Below are 20,517 nucleotides of genomic sequence, written 5' to 3'. Positions count from 1 at the left end.
GGATCAAACTGCTGCTGAAAGTTTGCTTGGTTGATTTGAAGTTAGTTATTTTCAGTAATTTAAATTAAGGAAGATATGTCAAACACTGGTTACACCATAAATGTTATTAATTAATATAAATGTTTATAATATGGATCAAGTTCTTATTACTTCTGCTTTTCTCTACCCAAGCCCAATCTTGTGCTTTTCCATAGCCACAATTCAGATATATGAAATTTTGATTTGATCATTTCCATGCAGTGCCAATTTTCTGTGAACTGTTAGCTTGGAGCTAAGTAAGAAGACTGTAATTAAAAATCTCAGGCACTACATAAAATTTGTGTTTACTAGCAGTACCTTTTCATTATTTTAAAGCTGAAATTTTGATTAATGATTATGGAAGTGTTCAAATGTTATCCATATTGGCAGAACAATACTGTTACCTGGTGTAGAGAACCTGCTTTGGCAGGGAGGTTAGACTCGATGATCTCTGGAGGTCCCTTCCAACTCCTATGATTCTGTGATTCTGTGATTCTGTGAATACCTGGCATAGCAAAACTAAATAGCATTTCTTAAAGTGCTCCTCTGAGCAGACATACACTTTGGTAGAATGAAGTTTTCCTGTTAAACTTCATTAAAACATAATGGCTTAAGTTTAAGTAGGGGATTTATTTTCAGTTAGATGAGGATTACTTGCTAAAACATTTGTATGGCATTCAAGTTTTGAATGTACATATCCTGTATAACAGTAAATAATCTAACAAAGCTCATTGACTTTCATATCAACCTGGATACCTAATCTTGTCATTCTGCTTGTGTATACAGCTAGTTTTCTCATAAATGCTAACACTTATTTTAAATTATTGTTTCTTTTTTACTTTTACTAAGGAATAAGCTCTAGAAAAAGAGCGCTTATTTGCTTCTTGAGTACTGCAAATATTTACTCTGAGTAAAGGGACAGAACAAAGGACACAACAAAAGGAATATGTAGAAAAAAATTCTACAGGAAAGAGAGATGTGAAAAAAACTTATTTGTTTTTTTTTTTTTTTTTTACCTCAAGTTAGAAGATTTCCTGGGGAATACTGTTGTTTGCATTTCACATATATTTTTTTCTGAATAAATTTCAGTTAACACTTGTTATTTAGTTCAGCTTTTCTGCTATAAAGCATGCAACAAATTCTGTTTTACACAACAAACTGTAATGATTGAAGACCTAAACTGGTGAAATGTTTTGTTTTGTTTTTCTTTTTTGTTTTTAATTCACTGGCCAATCTCATTTTCAATATTGATTTCACTCTGGAAGATAATAATAAAATGTGAAGATAGAAATATATGATAACTATCCCTGCATAGGCGAAAGACAATTTTTCTTGACTTTTGTGAAATTTTATGCATTCTGTTTTTTTCAATCTTGAAATTATAAATACTTTTGAATGCGGTGCTAAGTTGAACTTGAAGCCAGACTCTCACCTAACAATTCTTTCTCTCCCTTCCTTAACAAGACAGGAAGAAAGTAAGATGAAAAGCTTAGATAAAGCCTTGGTTTAAATAAAGACAGGGAGATTCCTTACCACTTACAGTCATGGGTAAAACAGACTAATTTCATAGAATCGCAGAATTGTAGGAGTTGGAAGGGACCTTAAGAGATCAGTGAGTTCAATCCTCCTGCTAAAGCATGTTCCCTACAATAGGTCTCACAGGTAGGCACCCAGAGAGGTCTTGAATATCTCCATAGGAGGTCCCACAACCGCTCTGGGCAACCTGCTCCAATGCCCTGTCACTCACATCTTCTGCATCTTTGTGCAGAACTTCCTATGTATGTGTTCTAGGCAATTGATCCTTGTCCTGTCACTATGCATCACAGAGAAGAGCTTGACCTCATCCATTTGCCTTTCACCTCCCGTTAGATATTTAAAAACATTTATCAGATTACTTTCTCAGTCTTCATTGCCCCAGGCTGAACAGACCCAGGTTACTCAGCTTTTCCTCACATGGGAGATGCTCTTGTTCCTTTATCATCTTTGTGGCCCTCTACTGGACTCGTTCTAGGAGAGTGTCTTTTTTGAGTATTCTAAATGTGGCCTCACCAGGGCAGAGTAGCAGGGGAGGACCATCTCCTCAATCTGCTGGCTATGCTTTTTTTAATGCACCAAAGGATAGCATTGTCCTTGTCCATAAGGGCACACTTCTGGCTCATGGCCAACCTGATGTCCACCAGAATACCCAGGTCCTTCTCAGAGCTCCAGGAGGTTATCCCCTAACTTGTACAGCTGCATGCAGTTACTATTCTCCAGGTGCAAGATTCTACATAATAAATTTAATGTATTGCCATTTAAAATAGATGGAGGAACGATAGTACAACGAGGAAGGCTAAAGCCCGTCTGGAATTGAATCTAGCTAAAGTGATAAAGGATAATAAAAAAGGCTTCTTCAAGTATGTTAACAGCAAAAGGAAAACTAGAGAGAATGTGGGCCCCTTACTAAGTAAGGGGGGGGGGGGTTCTCGTAACAGAGGATGCTGAGAAGGCAGAGATACTGAATGCCTTCTTTACTTCCGTCTTCAGTGAAAAGGCTCTCCCGCAGGAATCCCACACCCTGGAGGTTAGTGAGAGGGTCTGGGGAATGGGAGACTTCCCTTTAGTCAGGAAAGAGGACGTGCATGAGCGCCTAGGCAGTACTAAGGTCCACAAGTCCATGGGATCTGATGGGGTGCATCCACGTATGCTGAGGGAGCTGGCGGAGGTCATTGCCAAACCGCTCTCCATCATTTTGGAGAGGTCTTGGACAACAGGGGAGGTCCCTGAAGACTGGAGGATAGCCAATGTCACTCCGGTCTTCAAAAAGGGCAAGAAGGAGGATCCGGGTAGTTATAGGCCTGTCAGCCTCACCTCTGTCCCTGAAAGGTGATGGAACAGCTTGTGCTGGATACCATCTCCAGACAACTGGGAGAAAAGGAGGTTATCAGGAGTAGTCAGCATGGGTTCACCAAGGGGAGGTCGTGCTCGACCAACTTGGTGGCCTTCTATGATGCTGTCACATGCTGGGTGGATGGGGGAAGAGCGGTAGTAGATGTAGTCTACCTTGATTTTAGAAAGGCATTTGATATTGTCTCCCACGACATCCTTATAACAAAGCTGAGGAAGTGTGGGATAGATGAGTGGACAGTGAGGTGGGTTGAGAACTGGCTGACTGGCAGAGCGCAGAGGGTCGTCGTTGGTGGTGCAGAGTCTGGCTGGAGACCTGTAACCAGTGGTGTCCCCCAGGGGTCTGTGCTGGGTCCGGTCTTGTTCTACATCTTCATCAATGACCTTGATGAGGAGATAGTGGCCACCCTCAGCAAGTTTGCTGATGATACGAAGTTGGGAGGATTGGCTGACATGCCTGAAGGCAATGCTGCCATTCAGCGAGACCTGGACAGGCTGGAGAGCTGGGCAGTAAGAAACCAGATGAGGTTCAACAAAAGCAAGTGTAGGGTCTTGCAACTAGGGAGGAATAATTGCATGCACCAATACAGGCTGGGGGGTGAGCTGCTGGAGAGGAGCTCTGCAGAGAGGGACCTGGGCGTCCTGGTGGACAACAGGTTGGCCGTGAGCCAGCAGTGTGCCCTCGTGGCCAAAAAGGCCAATGGCATTCTGGGGTGCATTAAGAAGAGTGTGTCCAGCAGGTGGAGGGAGGTGATCCTCCCCCTCTACTGTGCTCTGGCAAGGCCTCATCTGGAGTACTGTGTCCAGTTCTGGGCTCCCCAGTACAAAAAAGACAGGGATCTCTTGGAAAGAGTCCAGCAGAGGGCCACAAAGATGGTGAAGGGCCTGGAGCATCTCCCCTATGAAGAAAGGCTAAGTGAACTGGGTCTGTTTAGCCTTGAGAAAAGAAGACTGAGAGGGGACCTGATGCAGGTTTATAAATATCTGAGATGTGGCGGCCATAGTGGTGAGGCCAGTCTCTTTTCAGTGGTACGTGGAGACAGGACGATGGGAAACGGACATAAGCTACAGCATAGGAAGTTTGACACGAATGTGCGTAAGAACTTCATCACGGTGAGGGTGAAGGAGCACTGGAACAGGCTGCCCAGGGAAGTTGTGGAATCTCCTTCTCTGGAGATATTCAAGTCTCGCCTGGACGCCTACCTGTGCGACGTGGTGTAAGGAACCTGCTTTGGCAGGGGGGTTGGTCTCGATGATCTCTAGAGGTCCCTTCCAACCCCTACAATTCTGTGATTCTGTGATTCTGTGATTTTGTGAGATAGTGAGAAATGAAGATTAACACACTTTTCTTGTAACCTCATCCATTTTTTCCAAGTCTCTTATTTTCCTTAGCTACCCTCGTGATGTAGGAGATGAGGAATGGGAGTGATGGGCAGTCCTCAACAGTTCTTCTCTGCTTCTCATTCCTCCTCATACTTTTGTGCCACTCCAGTATGGAACAGTCCATGGGCTACAGTTCTGTCAAGTGAAACTGCTCCAACATGGGCTTTTTGCAGACCACATTCCTTCTGAAAATATCTGCCTGCCCTGGTGGGAGTTCCTCCATGGGCTGCTGGAAGTACATATTGTACTGTGGTCTTCTCCAGAGGCTGCAGAGGAATCTCTTTCTCTTCACGAACTTGAAACACCTCCTCCTCCCTCTTTCTTGATCTTGGTGTCTGAAGGATTATTTCTCTTACTTTTCTTTTTCCTCACTACAAGAAGTAATATGTTCTTCCTGAAATAAGTTTTCCCTGAGGTGCCACCATTGTGCCTGGTGGGTCCACCTATACCTTTTGGTGGGGCTCTTGGAACCAGCTAGAACCATCTGTGCCCTGCATGCATTCAACCCCTACCTTACATCACAGAAGCCACTCCAATAGCCTCCCTGCTGAGAGCATTTTCCATGAAGACTCAATACATGTGCTAAAAGTCATGGAAATTGTTTAGATCAATAAATGACAGTGGAAATTAGAAACTGTAGGTATTAATTAAGCAGTGCAATTTGAAGATTTCATTCTATCAAATCAAGAGGAGGATATTTTGAAGTGTTTTTAATAGTGCTCAAGAAGCGATTGAAATAATAATTTAGAGAATGAATGATTGTTATAAACATAAGATATAATATCTAAGGTGAAGAACCTTTTCCTAATATTCAATATGAACCTTCTCTGATGCAGCTTCATGCTGTTCCCTTGAGTCCTGTTGTGGTGTAGCCCCATTAGTTGGCTCAGTACCGCACAGCCACTCATTCACTCTCCAAGTTGGAAGGGGAAGAGAATTGAAAAGGTGAAAGTGAGAGAACTCACAGGTTGAGACTGTCAGCGGGTTATAGTCTGGTTTGGCTTGGTTCCGTGACTAGTGGAGCAGAGGGACCCACATATCCACACCTTCTGAAAAGGGAATAAAGGGAAATAGAGAGATGGACCCCCCCAAAAAACCAGCAGCAACAATCTGAGGAGAAACAAACTAATTTACTAAATAAGATATTGGAATGCAAGATAACGCACTATAATACAGTATATTACAATATAATTAGAATTGAAACTAATAAATCAAATATAATGAGAGTGTCCGAAATCTGAAGGCCTTGCTCTAGTGTTGAGATGAGACATGCAGTTGGGTCGAGCAGCAGGGAGCAGAGTCCAGTCTTGTGACCTTACCAGGGGTTTTATCTCTTCTCCGAACGCGAAGTCCTCTGGGGTACGTAGTTGTTCTTCTCTTCTGGGATGGGAACTCAGAACTGGAGCATTAACTCTTTAACTCCCAGGCACTACATGATGTTATCATGTAAAATACCGATAGCCCAAAATCATAAAATCATGACAGATATAAAGACAGCTTACTGTCTTTATAAAGCAAAAGCTGCACGTGCAAGCAAAACAAAACAAGGAATTTATTTGCTAGTTCCCACTGGTGGTAGAACTTCAGTAACTTCCTGGAAAACAGGGCTCATCAAGTGTAATGGTTTCTAGTGAAGACAAGGGCCAATACACTGATCATGCCCTCTTTCTCCTTTTTTCAAACAGCTTTTCATTGCTGAACATGGCATCATATGGTATGGAATACCTGTTTGGTGGGGAATCAACAGCTTTCCTGGGCAACCTGTTCCACTGTCTCACCACACTCTCAGTGAAGAGTTTCCTCCTAATAGCTAAGCTGAATTTCCCCTCTTTAAGTTTAAAGCCATTCTTCCTTGTCCTATCACTATCAGACTATGTAAAAAGTCATAATCTCTCCTGTTTACAAGCTTCCTTCAAGTACTGGAAGGCAACCATGAGGTCTCTCCAAAGCCTTTTCTTCTCCAGACTGAGAAGACCCAACTCCCTCAACCTATCTTCATAGGAATGGCATTCCAATCCTCTGATCATCTTCACTTCATCTGGACTTGCTTAAACAGCTCCACATCTTTCTTTTGCAAGGGGCCTGAGGTCTAAATGCAGTACTCCAGATGGGGCCTCAGGAGAGCAAAGTAGAGAGGGAAAAACAGTTCCTTTATCCTTCTGGACTTCTACTTTTTTTTCGTATATCTGCCTTCTCCAGGCTACAAATGCATACTATTGGCTCTAAAGCCTCTACACTTGAGGGAGTTAGCAGCTCCTACTAACTTAGCATTGTCTGCAAACTTAGTATGCATTTGAGTCCTTTATCCAGATCCTTTATAAAAAAATTAAACAGAACTGACCTTAAAATGCAGCCATTGGGAATCCCAGTATAGACTAGTGAGCAGCCTGATTTATTATAAACCTTTGAGCTTGACCTGTCAGCCAATTCACACCCATCATATTATGTATTTATCTAACTGTGTACTGAATATTTTGTCCAGAAAGACACCGTAAGAAACAGTATCAAAACCTCTCCTGTAGTCCAAAAATATTATATCAACTGTCTTTCCTTGGTCAATTAGGTAGGTAACCTTGTCATAAAAAGAACTTAAGTTCATTGAACAGGACTGTTCCCTCACAAACCCATGTTTACTTCTAGTAATGACTGCATATTCTTTCAGGTGCTTTTCAATAACTCACAGAAAAAAATTCTCCATAATTTTACCAGGCACCAAATGAACTGACAGGCTTGTAATTATCAGTGATCAGGTCTTCTCCAGATTCATAAAACTACTGAAAAATAATTGAGGAGAGGTGTTGTGATACCATCAGTCAACTCTTGAGTATCTTGGGATGAATCTCTTCAGATACTATATGTTTATAAGCATCCATCTGAAACAGCAGATCCTGCACAAGTTCAAAGTTGGCAGAGAGTTTATTGTTTCCACAGTCATTGTCCTTCAATTCAGGGCTCCAGTCATCCAAGGGCCTATCATCTTTACTTTTTTCCTTCTTCTTAAAAAACTTGCTGCGCATATTAGTAAGATCTACAGCAATTTAATAGCATCTCATATTATTTCTAAGTCACCAAGTATAATGCAAAATGGGTAGACTGCTTCTTAGTGGCAAAGATCTTTTTATATGGATTTTAGGATACCATTTCCTGAATGATATCATTCATCTTTAGTGCCTTAATCTCTCAGAATTTGGTTTGATTTTGTTTTCTTTCAGCTAAGAAAGACAAATACTTAATCTGCTATTGATTCAGTATTCTGTAAATTTTACCTCTTTTCTTCAGCATTAATCCTATACTTTGGAAAGCTGAAGGTTAATATGTATTTGCTTCTTTCTTGACAGATGATCTTTTAGAGGATAATAAAGAACAAAACTTACAGCAACATTCCAATGCTAAGGATTAAAAAATGCAGTGTGATTCTTAGATTAACTGAGCTATATCTTTCACAGTAAATAAAAAATGTGGTTTGGGAGGAAAAATCAGACTATTTTGAGAGGCTGATCTATGCTTTAAAAACAATCATTTTTTTTCTAAATGTTAGGTCAGCTATAGGTTTATGTTAACATCTTTTCCAATATCATAAAAAAAGATGTTATAGCTGTGGAAGCTACAGATGCATTAAATTTCAAGGATTCCCCTCACAGAAGCAAAGTCCAGTACTGGTGTATCTTCATTTCAAAGTGTTCAAAATGGGCAGAATATGAAGACCCATAGACTGAAAATGTAACTATTCTACTTTGAATACTTAGGAATTAAAAATCTAAACAATAATTTCACCATATTGAGTGTCTGGAATATGGGAAGTTCAGTTTTTTAATTACAGCTATCACTAGGCAAATCAGTGTACAGAGGATACATAAGCCTGGAAACCTGAGATAAGTTTTTGTGTTTAATCGTTGCTATCGGAAGCACTGATGTCTTGAGTGGAAGACTAGTTGAATACTAATTGTCCCATGGTATCTTGAAAGGCAAGCTGACTGATATTTTGGCTTTTATTTGGATGTGACTTACCTATATTATTAGACTGGTACACATCAATCCATGTGCACTGGAGAAAACAAATACATGAATAGTAGTTCTAATTCTCAGATACTCACTGCTGTTTTCAGCATAGATTCCAAAGTTTGAACTGGTGCCTAGCCAGCAATTCAAAATTCTTCATGCTGTTTGCATATAGTGAAGCAGATGGCAGATGTCCCCATTGTTAATTTAGAGGCTTACCTTCAGAGAACTAAATTTCCTAGCTTAAAATATCCCATCTTGATGTTAGCATTTCAAATAAACCTCCCCTTTTGTCATGACCAAGATTCTGTTGTTACAACTTTTAAATATGGAGTTCATAGATAAATAGATAAACATATATATATATGCTATTAAGCATTGTGTAATTTATGTTTTTTGTTTTCCTTTTTGTTTTTGATCTTTGTAGTTTTATATGGGTATCTACATATGGTATTTGTTGATAAATTTAAGTATTTTTGTTAGAAGAATTATTTACAAAATAATTTGGGCACACTAACAAAAATAAAAATAAAAATGGGCACATTTAAGATTTGCTAGTTTTGATCTAAATGCAAATGACTTTACCTGATTTTCATTTTGTCTAAAAAATACTCTTTTCTGTGCTTCTGTGAATTGGATTTGAGCAGAAATGGATTCCATTTGGTCTGGTAAGTTATCAATGATAATTTGCACTTCAGGATGGATTAAACCTAGCTTGTTGACTTGAAGAAGAGCATAAGAGCAATGGTGCTAACGTAAGCCAGAAAGGATAATGACCAAAACGCATGGCAAAATTAATGTGTTTTTTTTTTTTTTTTGTTTGTTTGTTTATATCAATAATGATGCTTTCATTTGTTGTGTGTTGTTTTTTTTTTTTTTTTCTTTCTTTTCTAAAGAAACCATCAAAATAGAGAATGTGGAAGGTGAGTCTGTGATAAAACACTGTTGTATTAGGCATTAACGAGGAATCGGGATTTAATGTGATAGAACCTCCCCTGCTCTGCTATGTAAGTCATGATGCACGCTTAAGGGGCGTAGACGAAGCGTGTAGGATATATAAGTCACTGTTTAGTCACAATAAACGCCATTTGCTACATCCTCATATTGGTGTCCGTGTCGCAATGGCCCTGGCAAGGGGAGATCACTAGCCCCCGGTGGACCAGACCTCGAGAACAGGGACTACAAGTGGTGCCCCGTGTGAGGATCGTCAGCCCGTCGCCCACCTGATGTCCCCCAAGGTCTGGTGTGTGACCTGAGGTCCAGTGTGAGACCTGATCCTGGCCAGGATGGAATCGGTTGTTAAGGTATTGTTGCAGTTGTGTAAGGACTACAGCAGCAAGCATACGCCTTCTAAGAAGGAATTGGCTGCTGTAGTGTCCCGCTTGGAGTGAGAGGGGGGTGTGTGAGGACCCCAGGGATATTTTGAATCCCCAGAAGTGGGATGAGATTACTTTGCTGCTTGCACAGCACACGATGAGCACCCAATCGGGTGCAGAGATCAAGACATGGGGTTTGGTGCTAGGGATATTAAAAACAGCAGAGGAGACGAGGGCTGCTCGACAGCTTCTCGGGCTTGCCCCGCTGGCGGGGGGAGCAGGAGGCATGGCTGTAGCAGCTGGTGGAGGAATCGGGGTGAGAGTCAACAAAGTATTAACGATCTTCGGAATGATGGGCAGGTGGGGAAGGGGGAGGATGTGGGAAGCAATATACCCTGTAGGTGTTCGGGTGATGCCATGCCCAGTGGAGGCAGACAAGCTGGCAACTGCGTTTGACCGATGCCGTCTGCCCTGGCCGCGCCTGATGAAGGGGGACGAGATGTTGACCACCCACCGCCGTACCCAGACCCATCCACTCGACTGCAACGGTCACAATATCCTTTTGAGGAAATGAGAGAATGCGCGATCAATCAGGATTCTCCTTGGCAGATAACGTCTTATCAGTCAAGGACTGAGCTGAGGGAGGCAGGGAGGGGAGGTGAAGAGCGGACGTCTTATGAGGCTGACATGGAGCTGAGGGAAGAGGACAGTGGGGGGGAGGGAGAAGCAGCTTCGTTTTGGGAAACTAAGAGGGGCACACTAACAGATTGGGGAAAGGTCAGGTCTAGCCTGATAGATGAGGGAAGGTCGTTGGAAGTTTTCCTGGTTATTGTAAGTAGTGGAGGAAAACCTGAGTGGGTACCTCTCGATCCAAAGGGCATTACCACCTGCTAGACTGCGTGGAGAAGCGAGGCTTGAGTTCACCCCTCACCCTGAATGCCTTAGAGGCCATGTCATCTATAGGTCCCCTTCTCCCTCACGACATAACGAATTTGATGCACATGGTGCTGTCTCCAGTACAGTATATATTATGGTCCTCAGAGTGGATGGCAGGATTGCGAGCGGCTGTAGGGGTCGCGGAATCGAGTCCTAGCTACCCATTACATGGGTCCTCGTTAATGCGCTTGGCGGGAATGGTCAGGGGAATGGAAACCCCCCAGGGACAAGCAGTTAGGCTCAGGCCAGGGAAGCTTATAGCGGCTACATTCAAGCGTTTAAGAGAGTAGCCAAGGGCGTGGAGTCTGTGGACCCCTGTACCAAAGTGACCCAGGGGCCGATGGAGTCATTCTCTGCCTTTGCGGACAGACTCCTGAAGGCCATACAGGGGTCAGAGCTCCTAAAATTGGCCCAAGGTCCAGTTATTATGGACTGTCTCTGGCAACAAAGCCATCCGGAGATTAGGGAACTTCTCCGCACTGCTCCACAGCTTGGTACGCCTGGGGAGATGATCAAATATATTCCGGATAAGCAAAAGACAGCATCTCTGACCAATGAAAGGTTAGTGGCGGCTATTGTCGCTGCAGTTGGAGCACGACAGCCCCAGGGACCGTGCGATGGATGTGGCCAAGCAGGCCACATTAAAGAACAGGAAGAACAGGAGAAGGAACCGCTTCTGAAGACCTCACTCGCTGAAGGAAAGGTGTCCATGATAGCGCCGATTAAGAATGTAACGCTTTTGCTCTCGCTTTTGCTCATAGTACTTGTACTAGGTGTCGCCCAGGCAGAGGCTGGTGACAATTCTGCCACACCCGTTGGATGGCCATGGTCCCATGCCCACAGGGGACATACTGGAAGCATGGGGACATATTCTGACGATTTAACCCTCTTAATAGTGGTATTACATAATAACGAAACATACCTGGAGAAGGAATGGGGTTATGGATGTGCTTTGCCTTTGGGCTGTAATTCAACTTTTGGGTTATACAACCTTGATGCTCCCCAACTTTGGGGAGAGGCAGGGCAAGAGATAAAAGTGGGATGTCGGATGATTAATGAATCCACTCATGAAAAAGTGACTCAAATATCAGTAACAAATGTTGAGACAAATGAGAAAGGAAGTAAATCTTGCGCCACTGAACAATGGGACTGTTTTACTTTGATCCAACCTGTTTCGGTAGTATGCCTCTGGGTGCATGGTAGCCTGGGGTGATCCTTCAAATTTAAAATGGATCTCAGGCAGCAAACAACAGTTACCTCACATACATCAACCCCTCCTAAGAGCCCTACCACTGTGGAGAAAATAGAAAACATTTTGTCTCCACAGATTTATGAGATCGGGCCATATGTCATTAAAAATACAGGCCAGCAACAGGTGGTGTTTAACCCAATGTGGTCTCTCAAACGAGTAAAATTATCAATGCAGACTAACATTTCAATCATTAAACCAACTTGTACGCCATTTTTACACACATCTTATGCAGGATGGTTAACGTGGTTGCACTGGCGGACCCTCGCCCCGATTAAGAGAACACGGAGAGATGTGACCGGCATAACAGAAACAGGTTTGGGTGTGTTAAACAGTATAGATGCTGAGGAGCTCGAAAATAAGCTAAGTATAGCAATGAGCGATTTATATGCGCTACGACATCCCTTGCAGTCCTCTTTATCAGCACTGGGAGCCAACCAGTGGCTTTTATCAGCTGTATTACCTCAATGGGAAAGGACGAATATGAAAGACCACCAGTTAATTGTGGATGCACTCGCTGCGACCCAAGATGATTCCTCTCTAGCGCTTAGCTGCATCCAAGCCCAAATATGGATACAATCTATGGTAGCAGCGATTTTGAGGGAAGGTGAAGGAGGTATTCTGCCTACAGAGATTTGGAAGGTGATTTGAGATAATGCAGATGAATTTGAAAGGAAATTTCAGTCTTGGTGGCACTTAGTTAACTTTACTTATGATCCTGTTACTAGCTATGCCACCACTTTTGTCCTAATGATACGAAGTGCTTCAGTATGTACAATATACCCGATCATTGTATTGGGACCGAACCGTGATGGGGTCATACTTTATCCAATTGAACATCGAGTGTGGGCTTTTCAAAATGAAGAAAAATGGCAAACCATTGATGTTAGCTCATGTGCTGTACGGGAGCAGTGAGGATTCGTTTGTGAGAGTAATACTCTTAAGGCTCGAGACACTTGTCTTGATACTGAACAGAACATTTGTCATTTTGAAGTCCATCCCAATGAGGCACTTGAAACAATGCTTATATACATTGGAAAAGGGTGTGTTTGTATGAGGACCTCTTGTAATTCCATACTCATAGATGATATTGCTGTAGGTGCCAGTAATCACTCAAATCTCTGTATTGTAGGATGTGACTTTAATTACACAGTCCCGGTTATATCACATCAGTTCCTGCAGTCTAATTACACACAGTTTCAAGATGTATTATCCGCCCCAATTGGAATGAACCTTACTTTGGTAAGAAAACTGTTGCTACATGATGATCTATACCAGCAGCTAAAACGCGTTCGAGACAATGGACGGAAAACCTTGATCACTGTTCACCATGACATGGGAGAGATACTTTGTGTCCTAGAAAGGGTGAAGAAGGACGGAGAACACCGTTGGTGGGAGACGCTTCTTGGAAGGTCACCAACAGCAAGAGGGGTATTAAACTTCATGCTACATCCGGTTGTGATTTTAGTAATCCTAACATTGATATGTTTGATGCTTGTAATTATATTGTATATGAAAGTCTGGCGTATGCTTAGGCTAATAGCCCAGCTTGAATTACCTAAGAATGTAGTGTATCACCCTCTATATAACCTACGCTAGAGTTATTAGGCTGCAAGCGAATAACGCGCTGTAACGGGGCAAGGTTTTACCGAGCATGGGGAGGGGGAGATGCTATATTAGGCATTAACAAGGAATCGGGCTGTGACGCGATAGAACCTCCCGTGCTCTTCTATGTAAGTCATGACACACGCTTAAGGGGCATAGACAAAGTGTGTGGGATATATAAGTTGCTGTTTAGTCACAATAAACGCCATTTGCTACATCCTCATATTGGTGTCCGTGTCGCAATGGCCCTGGCGAGGGGAGATCACTAGCCCCCGGTGGACCAGACCTCGAGAACGGGGACTACAAACACTGACACACAGAGTTCAGTGTTCCACACTTGGCATGAACTTGCACATTATCCATATCTTGCTGAGGTGAGGTGGCTTCTGATGTTTTATATAGAGGTCTTCAATGAGTCGAACATAATCTCAGAAATAAAGCAGAGAAAGTACAAAGTGAAATTTTATATTTTAGGAGCTTCTCATTGGATAGCTACATGACATGCACAGCAGCAAGAAATCTAATGACACACTTATTTGTGACATAACTGTACCTATATCAATGACTTGGATAAATATTAGGGAAAGAAAGGCAAGCTGAGTGAAAGAATCTCTGACATAAAACCAGCAAAAACTTCTGAAAATTTAAGTCACACTGCACGAGCAATAAAGTTAATAGAGCTATGACAATTTGCCTCAAATGAAGTTCTGGTCCTGTGTCAAGTCTCTCCCTCTCCCTCATTGCCCTTAGCAATAAAAATACAGTAAGACAAGCTGCAGGTTGAAGACCTACAGCATTCTTGCATAATATTCTAACAAGAAATAAGATGAAATCTCTGTAGAATAGCTGTTACCAAATTTCAAGCTCAGTAGGTGTTGAGAACGTTCATTCTGTGTTTAAGACCAATAGGGACCGTTATAATTTACTTGAAGATTCTGCATATAAAACAGGCCATAGTATTTCTCTACATGGTTCTCAGAAGTTCTGTAGTAGTTCTATAACAGTTTTTGAATGTATAGTTTAACTGGACCACAATGGCTCATCTACTAACATTAACAAGAGGACTTTATACATACCCTGTGCGTACACTCCAAATGCTTACATCAGAATCTTACATTTATATTTGAAATAATTTTTAATTACACCTTGATTCTATGTTTTGTTTTAAAAACTATTTGTCATCTGCAAGATACCGACACTGAAAGACACTGCACATTTTTACTTCATTAGTCATCTGTCAGCACAGTTTATCCCACTAGCACAGGAAAGTAGAATTAACACAAGAACAGAAGTCCCCAAACAACCATTAGTTTCTATAGAGCATAAATCTCTACAAATGAAAATCAATAAAGTTATGAATTTTATAATTCTGTTCTTTCCACTAAAGCAATCTGCTTAAATTTGTAAGGATCTGTGGAGTGTGAAGATGTTTCTTTTTCAGTTGAGAGGATAAGGAAAAGAAGGGAAACATACACAGAGACATAAAGTACAATTGCTGGCTAAGCAGAAAATGGTTTGAGAGCAGTCCTGAGAAGAAGGACTTGGGGTGTCAGTTGATGAAAGCTTCAACATGATCTGGCAATGTGTGCTTGCAGCCCAGAAGGCCAACCATGTCCTGGGTTGCATCAAGAGAAGTGTGACCAGCAGGTCAAAGGAGATGATTCTGCCTCTCTGCTCTCATGAGGCCCCATCTGGAGTACTGTGACCTGTTCTGGGGACTCCAACACAAGAAGGACATGGAGCTGTTGGAGCAAGTCCAGTGGAGGACCATGAAGGTGTTCAAAGGGATAGAGCACCTCCCCAGTGAGGACAGGTGGAGAGAGATGGAGCTCTTCAGCCTGGAGAGGTGAAACACTATAGTGGCCTTCCAGCACCTGAAGGGGGCCTACAGAAAAGCTGGCGAGGGACTTTTTGTAAGGGCAAGTAATGATGGGGCAAGGGGAAATGGTTTTAAAGTGGCAGAGGGTAGATTTGTACTAGATATTAGAAAGAAATTCTTTTATGTGAGGTTGATGAGACACTGGAACAAGTTGCCCAGAAAGGTTTTGGATACCCTCACTCTGGATGTGTTCTAGGCCGGGCCAGATGGGGCTTTGAGCAAGCTGGTGTCCCTGCCTATAGCAAGGGGTTGGAACTAGATGATCCTCCTTCCAAACCATTCTATGATTCCATGATAAAACCTGACCAATTACTGTTAACGAAGATAAAAACCAGAAACAAGCTTGATCAGTCACACTAACTGATAGTATGCCAAGGAACTGCAGGCAAACCTTAATTTTGCAGCTGATAAGGATGCAAACTTGAGAGTGGAAATAATTGAAAGGAGGTCATTGGGAATACACCAAGTGGTGAGATGATGGGCAAGGGAAGGGAAGTAGGGAAAATCAAAGAGGAGAGTAGACAGAGAGGGCATTGTGCATTCATTAGTGATCTATCTCTGCCAACTCGAGAGGGAACTCAGTTACTATGTTGGTGTTATATGTGAGCCTTGCTGAAGACAGACTGTGCACCAGACCTGTCAGTGTCCTGTGTACATGTGTCTATGTACCTATCTCTGGGATCTGTGTTTTTCAGGTTTACCCGTTGAATCTGCAAAGGAAAAAGTGATAACCACATTCCCCAGCCTAGGCTGAGAACCCATATCCCCAGTCCCTGCATGGGATCCTGCAGCCTGGTAGGAGCAGCCCTGGGCCAGGTGGCTAGGGGAAACATCTCTTTTAACTTCCCTCTACAAATCCTGGGTGAATCTTTCATGATGAATGAGAGAACGAGAAAAAAATGAAAACCTACTCTAAGATTTTAGCATACATTTCTTAGATATATATTATGCATTTAAAGATTACGCATTGCAAGTGGAGAAGATGATTTACTGAACTTACTGGCCTGTCCTTCACCTTCCCTTATGATGAATCTAGCCTACAGTTTGACAACAGCTTTTACGATAACTTTATAGCAGTTTTATTTCTGCTAAACTTGGAGTAACTTATGTACTAGTAGCTGCACTACTGTCCAAAGCTCATCTTTAAGCAGTCATCCTGAGACATGACTTGAGTTAGCAAGGAAATTAATCCAGTGTAAGCATCCACATGAGAAAGTAGGAGCATTACCTTTGGGCTGGGGGGAGATGTCAGAACATCGTTTTTGGACAATGATGCATAGCACCATGTGTCTCCAGACAGATTCATTCCATTTTGCCTATAGCTACATAGCAAATGGATGCTTGGAGCTCTGCAGGATTTGACTCCAGAGCTTGATCTAGAGGGATTTATTTTCCATGCATTTCTTGTACTTTTTTTTTTTTTTTTTTTTTTTTTTTTGTACTATATTTACCCTGAGGCTCTGAAGCTATGAACCCATGTAGGCAACATTTCCTTTACCTCTGAGGAGGGTCCAGGCTCTCTGAAATTAGATCCCTGATACAGATCTCAATTATTATCATAACTAAAATCATGCTTTTGGGGCTCTTCAAAACACACTTGCATCCATGCAAAGTGATTTCAAAGTGTCTCTGGTGGTCTGCAGCCAGTTTACTGATTACTGATTGATTGCATAGGAAGAGAAATGGACCATTTTCTAGGGGAGAGGAGCATTACTTGCTGAAAGTGAGGAAATAAAGTAATACTATGACTCCTTGTAGAGATATCAAGGTAAGACATGATAGATGTGAACACATAGGTTTTATTTGCAGACACAGCAAAAGGACGGAGTGTTCTTCCTTGTAAGAGTGAGAGTGGAGGAAGCCAGCTGCTAAAAAAGGTTTTCAAATGGTCTGGACAGAATCTGGGAACAGAGAATGTACTCAGTCAGTCTAGCCTAAGTAATTGATGGTAATGAAGTGTTTGATATGATGCGCTACCACTCAAAAATAAAAAATCTAAAAGAAATTCAAAAATATTACTGTTACACTGCCTTGAGAAATGAAAGCCTTAATTCTTTTCTATTATCTGGAACTGGGGACCTTTGTAGATAAAAGGTTTCTTTCAAGTCAGAAATGTACTTTTGTGGCAAATAGTTCAAACAGCTTCCCACACTTCATTGGAAAGAGTTTTATAGGATGTTAAGAGAGTGGATCTTTCCCCTCTATTCAGTACTGGTGAGGCTAATTTGGGGAGCTGCGTCCACTTCTTGACCCAATGGTACAAGAAGGGTGTAAATTTGTTTGAGAGTGGCCCCACTGGAGGGCCATGAAGATGATTAAGGTTTAGGAGCATCTGTCATATGAGGAAAGATTAAGAGAGCTGAGAGCTCATAGAATCATAGAAACATAGAATGACCTGGGTTGAAAAAGATCACAAAAATCATCTAGTTTCAATCCCCCTGCTATATGCAGGGTCGCCAACCACTAAAGCAGGCTGCCCAGAGACACATCCAGCTTGGCCTTGAATGCCTCCAGGAATGGACCTTCCACAATCACCTTGGGCAACCTGTTCCAGTGTGTCACCACCCTCTGTGAAAAGAACTTCCTCCTAATATCTAACCAAAACCTTCCCTGTCTCAGTTTAAAACCATTCCCCCTTGTCCTATCATTATCCACCCTCGTAAACAGCTGTTCCCCCTCCTGTTTATATGCTCCCTTCAATTACTGGAAGGCTGCAATGAGATCTCCCTGGCACCTTCTCTTCTCCAAGCTAAACAAGCCCTGTTCCCTCAATCTTTCTTCATAGGAGAGGTTCTTCAGCTCTCTGATCATCTTAGTGGCCCTCCTCTGGACCCGCTCCAAGAGCTCCACGTCCTTCCTGTACTGGGGGTCCCAGGCCTGGATGCAGAACTTCAGATGGGGCCTTGCAAGAGCCAAGAAGAGGGGGATGATCATCTTCCTCTCCCTGCTGTCCATCCCTTTTTTAATGCAGCCCAGAACACAGTTGGCCTTCCAGGCTGCAAGTGCACACTGCTGGCTCATACCCAGCTTCTTGTCCACCTGGACCCCCAAGTTCTTCTCCATAGGGCTGTTCTCAAGGAGATCTTCCCCCACTTTGTACAAATACATGGGATACCTGCACTTGACATTATTGAACCTCATTTGGTTTTCATGGTCCACTTCTCCAGCCTGTCCAGGTTCCTCTGGATGGCTTCCCTTCCTTCCAATCTATCTATCGCACCACTCAGCTTGGTGTCATCCACAAACTTGCTGAGGGTGCACTCAATGCCATCATTTGTGTCATTGATGAAGATGTCGAAGAACACCAGCCCCAAGACCGACCCCTGAGGGACACCGCTTGTGACCAGCCTCCACCCTGACTTAGAACCATTGATCACAACCCTTTCGCTGTGTCCAGCCAGCCAATTCCTAATCCATCAAATCCATCCTTCCTTCAAATCCATAGCTCTAAAATGTAGAAAGAAGGATGTGGTGAAGGATCATGTCAAAGGCCTTGCAGAAGTCCAGGTAGATGACATCTATCGCCCTTCCCCTGTCCATAAAGCTTTCACTCTACCATAGAAGGCCACCAGATTGGTCAGGCACGATCTGCCCTTGGTGAAGCCATACTGACTGTCTCGAATCACCCCTTTGTCTCATATGTGCCTTAATATAAATTGTAGGAGGATCTGCTCCATGATCTTCCCAGGCACAGAGGTGAGGCTCACCTGCCTGTAGTTCCCCGGGTCATCCTTTCTCACTTTATTGAAAATGGGAGTAATGTCTCCCTTTTTCCAATTATCGGGGACTTCACCGGGCAGCCATGATTTTTCAAATATGATGGAGAGTGACTCAGCAACCACATCAGCCATCTCTTTCAAAACCCTAGAATGGATATCATCTGGTCCCATGGACTTATACATGCTCAATTTCATGAGGAGGACCCAGACTTGTTCCACCATTACAGTGGGACAGAAACCACTCTCCACATCCTCACCTAGAGTCTCATGGTCCTGGCAGACACAGAAAGCCTGACTACCTGTGAAGACTGAGGCAAAGCACTCATTGAGTACCTCAGCTTTTTCTATGTCTGAGGAAGCCAGCTCCCCATCATCTTTCATCAGAGGTGGAACACTCTCCTTGGCCTGTCTCTTCCTGCCTATGTACCTGTAGAACTCCTTGTTATCTCTCACATCCTTCTTCAAGTTTAGCCCATCTGTGACTTGGCTCTCTTAATCCTATCTCTACACACATGGACAACAGCCCTGTATTCCTCCCAGTCTACACAACTCTGCTTCTACTTTCTGTACATTTCCCTCTTTTCTCTCAGTTTAAGCTGCAGGTCCTTGCACAGCCACAATGGTCACTTGCCTTCCCTGCTCAAATTCTTCTGCTGGGGGATGGAGAACTGTTGTGCTCTCAGAAGGATGTCCTTAAAGAGCTGCCAGCTCTGTTTGTACCCATGCCCTTAAGGACAGCTTCCCCGAGGATCTCACCCAGCAGTTCCTTGAACAGCTGGAAGTTTGCTGTCCTAAAGCAGAGGCTCCTAGCTCTGCTTTTTGCCAGGCACGCATTCTTTAAGATCACAAATTCCACCAAGGCATGGTCACTGTAGCCCTTGCTGCCTCCAATCTTAAACTCCCTAATGCTCTCCTCTGCATTAGTGAGCACCAGGTCCAATAAGGCTTCACCTCAGGTTGGTCCATATACTACCTGGGCCAGGAAATTGTCCTCAACAGACTCCAGAAATGTCCTGGACTGTCTGCCACCCACCAGGCCACTATCCCAGCAGATATCTAGGTGGTTGAAATTCCCCATCAGGACAAGAGTCCGTGAGCACGACACCTCCTGCAGCTGAAGCAAGAAGGCCTCATCAACAGACTCTCTCTGATCAGGTGGCCTGTAGCAGACCCCAACCACCAGATGCTCTTAGCTGGACTGATCCTTGATTTTTACCCACAAGCTCTCGACCTGATCGTGGCTGTTCATCAGACACAGCTCTTCGCAATCTATCCACTTCCTAACATAGAGGGCACCTGCCCCACCCCTCCTACCCTGTCTACCCCTTCTGAAAAACCTATAGTCCACAATCAGGGTATTCCAATTATGGGATTTGCCCCACCATGTTTCTGTGATAGCAATAAGGGCATACATTCCCAGTTGTGCCATGGTTTCTAGCCCCTCCTGTTTATTTCCCATGCTGCGTGCATTGGCATAGAGGCACTTCAGCTTAGCTATTGGCCTCATTGCATTCTCAGAGTAGACCT

The 20,517-nt window shown here is 43.1% G+C and overlaps 1 pseudogene; it reads left to right on the top strand.

Moving 5' to 3' along the window:
• Window positions 1-11,766: 11,766 nt before the first annotated feature.
• LOC146545751 (uncharacterized) lies at window positions 11,767-13,386 on the top strand (annotated as a pseudogene).
• The last annotated feature ends 7,131 nt before the right edge of the window (window positions 13,387-20,517 follow it).

This window comes from Meleagris gallopavo, chromosome 1, assembly GCF_905368555.1.
Source record: "Meleagris gallopavo chromosome 1, MGAL_WU_HG_1.1, whole genome shotgun sequence".
Taxonomy (NCBI): Eukaryota; Metazoa; Chordata; class Aves; order Galliformes; family Phasianidae; genus Meleagris; species Meleagris gallopavo.
This window is presented reverse-complemented; position numbering and strand designations above follow the sequence as displayed.